Source organism: Schistocerca piceifrons, unplaced genomic scaffold (assembly GCF_021461385.2).
Source record: "Schistocerca piceifrons isolate TAMUIC-IGC-003096 unplaced genomic scaffold, iqSchPice1.1 HiC_scaffold_654, whole genome shotgun sequence".
Classification (NCBI taxonomy): domain Eukaryota; kingdom Metazoa; phylum Arthropoda; class Insecta; order Orthoptera; family Acrididae; genus Schistocerca; species Schistocerca piceifrons.
The window spans coordinates 112,501-117,500 of NW_025728899.1; the positions used below are offsets into that span (position 1 = coordinate 112,501).

At 52.9% G+C, this 5,000-nt stretch overlaps 1 non-coding gene across 1 annotated transcript in view; it reads right to left on the reverse strand.

Annotated features, from left to right (window-relative positions):
* Nucleotides 1-1,334, reverse strand: part of LOC124765314 — a 1,909-nt gene extending 575 nt beyond the window's left edge. The window contains exon 1 of the ribosomal RNA XR_007012872.1: nucleotides 1-1,334. This exon is cut by the window's left edge and continues 575 nt beyond it. This is a non-coding gene — a ribosomal RNA (small subunit ribosomal RNA).
* Nucleotides 1,335-5,000: the final 3,666 nt, after the last annotated feature.

Consider the following 5,000-nt stretch of genomic DNA (forward strand, 5'->3'; position numbering starts at 1 on the left):
TGTCAATCCTTCCGGTGTCCGGGCCTGGTGAGGTTTCCCGTGTTGAGTCAAATTAAGCCGCAGGCTCCACTCCTGGTGGTGCCCTTCCGTCAATTCCTTTAAGTTTCAGCTTTGCAACCATACTTCCCCCGGAACCCAAAAGCTTTGGTTTCCCGGAGGCTGCCCGCCGAGTCATCGGAGGAACTGCGGCGGATCGCTGGCTGGCATCGTTTATGGTTAGAACTAGGGCGGTATCTGATCGCCTTCGAACCTCTAACTTTCGTTCTTGATTAATGAAAACATACTTGGCAAATGCTTTCGCTTCTGTTCGTCTTGCGACGATCCAAGAATTTCACCTCTAACGTCGCAATACGAATGCCCCCGCCTGTCCCTATTAATCATTACCTCGGGTTCCGAAAACCAACAAAATAGAACCGAGGTCCTATTCCATTATTCCATGCACACAGTATTCAGGCGGGCTTGCCTGCTTTAAGCACTCTAATTTGTTCAAAGTAAACGTGCCGGCCCACCGAGACACTCAATAAAGAGCACCCTGGTAGGATTTCAACGGGGTCCGCCTCGGGACGCACGAGCACGCACGGGGCGGTCGCACGCCTTCGGCTCGCCCCACCGGCAGGACGTCCCACGATACATGCCAGTTAAACACCGACGGGCGGTGAACCAACAGCGTGGGACACAAATCCAACTACGAGCTTTTTAACCGCAACAACTTTAATATACGCTATTGGAGCTGGAATTACCGCGGCTGCTGGCACCAGACTTGCCCTCCAATAGATACTCGTTAAAGGATTTAAAGTGTACTCATTCCGATTACGGGGCCTCGGATGAGTCCCGTATCGTTATTTTTCGTCACTACCTCCCCGTGCCGGGAGTGGGTAATTTGCGCGCCTGCTGCCTTCCTTGGATGTGGTAGCCGTTTCTCAGGCTCCCTCTCCGGAATCGAACCCTGATTCCCCGTTACCCGTTACAACCATGGTAGGCGCAGAACCTACCATCGACAGTTGATAAGGCAGACATTTGAAAGATGCGTCGCCGGTACGAGGACCGTGCGATCAGCCCAAAGTTATTCAGAGTCACCAAGGCAAACGGACCGGACGAGCCGACCGATTGGTTTTGATCTAATAAAAGCGTCCCTTCCATCTCTGGTCGGGACTCTGTTTGCATGTATTAGCTCTAGAATTACCACAGTTATCCAAGTAACGTGGGTACGATCTAAGGAACCATAACTGATTTAATGAGCCATTCGCGGTTTCACCTTAATGCGGCTTGTACTGAGACATGCATGGCTTAATCTTTGAGACAAGCATATGACTACTGGCAGGATCAACCAGGGAGCTGCGTCAACTAGAGCTGAGCAGCCGGCCGCCCGGGAGTGTGTCCCGGGGGCCCGCGCGAACACGCAAGCGTCCGCTCAATCATTCTGCAAACAGGAGGAGGCTGAGCTCCCCTGCACAATACACCTCGAAACCCTCTCAGGTCCCGGCGGCGCGCAGCGCCGTCCCAAGTACTTGGTCGGGTTCGAGAGAGGCGCAATCGCCCGGAGTTAGGCGAGTAGACGCTTTCGGTGCGACCACCCGTGCTCCCAACTGAGCTTGCCGCTGCCGACAGAGGCCCGGGAGCGTGCTGTCGTGGCATTGCCGGCGGGAGACAACACGCGCCACCTACGGTGACCGGCAGCTCCAACGCCAGCGCCACAGAAGGACAAAAGCCCCACTTGGGTGCCGAAGCGAACTCTCCCAGCACAGCGCACGCGCCAACACATCCGCACAGCTGCGATACAAACCACCAGCGAGAACCGCTGGGGCGACCGAGCAGCAGACGGCGTCGCGGCGCCGAGCGCCGGGCGGCAGCGCATCCTCAACGCACACAGTCCTCAATCGGACCAGCACACTGAAGATGTCCACCGCGCTTCGCACCGGGCCCGCGAGGACCTACTTTGGCCGCACGGCGCCGCGCGCAGGGTGCGCCGGCGCGCAGCTGCGACGCCTGCCGCGTCCGTCGGCCGGCGCGCCTGCCACTGGCCGCCCCCACCAGCCGGCTGTAGCGCGTGCGCCCACGCACCGCGCGGCCAGCACGCCGGGAGGCGCCCCCTCACCGGCCGGGGACGGTCCCACCCAGCCACCGCCGCGTATCGCTTCACACCCAGATGCCGTTCAGTTTCGTCGGCATGGTGGGTATCGCTGGAACAACCGGTTAGTACCTCAACCTATCGTCGCCATCACCGATTCACCCCTAGCGAGAACAACCGCACCACAACAGGTTACCATTTGTTCATTTGCGTAACTTCACCAGAAAACGCAGGCGTCCATCGCCATTTGCAACTTCCACGATTATTGCATGCCTGTGTCAGGTGTCACGCCACACTACGTCTGCCCACATACACGCAACAAAATGTGCACGCCTAGACAATACGTGGAAGGTGGCCCCCGTACGTATGCGATGTCCATTGCTCGAACGACTGTCAACCGGCCTCTGTAGCATGTCGCAGATATGGAACGCGGTGCACCATGCCATCACGGTGTGTGAGGAGAGACGACTAGGTCCGAATACATCAACAGACAGCTCATGCTGATCGCCATCCACGGCGTCCGTTCCTCCCACACGTCTCTATGGCGTACCACACTGCAATCCAGCTCTCATAGGGAGACGACACGTAGCTGCGTGCACAATATTTGCACTGTATGGTCCGCCGTTTTTGGGCGCAGTCGTTGTACGGTCACACATGTGCCACGATGTATCATTCAGTACATAAGGACGAATGTGCAGTACAGATTGTGGTTTACGCGTACGACATTAGCGGACAGTTGACACAGGCCGCACCACAACGTAGCCTGAGTACGTCGCATGCGGAGGGCATTGAACATGCAAAGTTCTCACCAACCAGCTTGCGAAGGCAGGGGGCAAGGTGGGGACGTGGGGAGGGGCGGCATGTACGTCCTGCTGCCATCCACATTACAGTGTACAGCAGGAGCATGTGGAAAGTGAGCAAGACTTGCAAGGTGTTTAACATGAAGCGATACACAGGGGAGCGGGGAGTGCGAGTAGCGAACTATATTGCGAGGGTTGCGGGTGGGCAACACTACACTAATTGAACGAGTCGTATAACAATTACAGAGCAGGTTTAGGCGACAACGTGGGTTACGTTAGGCGACAACGTGGGTTAGGTTAAGGCACGACGTGGGTTAGGTTAAGGCACGACATGGGTTAGGTTAAGGCACGACATGGGTTAGGTTAAGGCACGACATGGGTTAGGTTAAGGCACGACATGGGTTAGGTTAAGGCACGACATGGGTTAGGTTAAGGCACGACATGGGTTAGGTTAAGGCACAACATGGGTTAGGTTAAGGCACAACATGGGTTAGGTTAAGGCACAACATGGGTTAGGTTAAGGCACAACATGGGTTAGGTTAAGGCACAACATGGGTTAGGTTAAGGCACAACATGGGTTAGGTTAAGGCACAACATGGGTTAGGTTAAGGCACAACATAGGTTAGGTTAAGGCACAACATAGGTTAGGTTAAGGCACAACATGGGTTAGGTTAAGGCACAACATGGGTTAGGTTAAGGCACAACATGGGTTAGGTTAAGGCACAACATGGGTTAGGTTAAGGCACAACATGGGTTAGGTTAAGGCACAACATGGGTTAGGTTAAGGCACAACATGGGTTAGGTTAAGGCACAACATGGGTTAGGTTAAGGCACAACATGGGTTAGGTTAAGGCAGAACATGGGTTAGGTTAAGGCACAACATGGGTTAGGTTAAGGCACAACATGGGTTAGGTTAAGGCACAACATGGGTTAGGTTAAGGCACAACATGGGTTAGGTTAAGGCACAACATGGGTTAGGTTAAGGCACAACATGGGTTAGGTTAAGGCACAACATGGGTTAGGTTAAGGCACAACATGGGTTAGGTTAAGGCACAACATAGGTTAGGTTAAGGCACAACATAGGTTAGGTTAAGGCACAACATAGGTTAGGTTAAGGCACAACATAGGTTAGGTTAAGGCACAACATAGGTTAGGTTAAGGCACAACATAGGTTAGGTTAAGGCACAACATAGGTTAGGTTAAGGCACAACATAGGTTAGGTTAAGGCACAACATAGGTTAGGTTAAGGCACAACATAGGTTAGGTTAAGGTACAACATAGGTTAGGTTAAGGTACAACATAGGTTAGGTTAAGGTACAACATAGGTTAGGTTAAGGTACAACATAGGTTAGGTTAAGGTACAACATAGGTTAGGTTAAGGTACAACATAGGTTAGGTTAGGTTAGGTTACACGTTGTTGTAAGGAAAGGTGTAGGGGGGGGCGGGGGCGGCAAGTTCGTTGATAGTGATTATAGTAAGTGAATGCTTGTGACATGATCAGATTTGTCACGTCAGGATGCACCTTTGGCTTATTAGAGGCGGCGCTCCAATTCTATGCTTGTGTCAGACCTGTGTCTTTGACTCATGTCATTGTTTGTGCGCTGTGACAGGAGGTACTATTGTGATGTTGGGTGCACCGTTGTATAGGACATGTGTGGGTGTTGGTGCCTGATCTGCGCAATGGTGGATGTCGAAAGGGTGGGATATTGTATTTTCCGCATGGACCTCCTGGTCTGGTTGTGATAGTGTGGATTGTGTAATGTGGCGGAGAGGATGCACTGGATGTTGTTCCATGCTGGTGCTTACATATTGTATGTGCGCCCGTTAGAAGCAGAGAGTGGTGCGTGATCAGAGTGGCTGGCTGACGTGTGGTTCCCATTGTGGGCAGACTCTTTCAGCATGTATACGGACAGTTGTATATATATTCTGTAGTTTGATGGCTCTGCATTGATTACTAATCAGCGCCGTGTGTACGGGTAATCTGGTTCCAGTCCAAAATGTTCCATCTGTGTACATTAGTGACAAAGACTCCCCTCATGCAGTGGGGCTCGGTCTGTTATAACTCTTCCGCGTAATATATTTGCCCCACGTTTTTGCGACTGCGAGTGCGAGTGCAACGCGCATGGGGACCG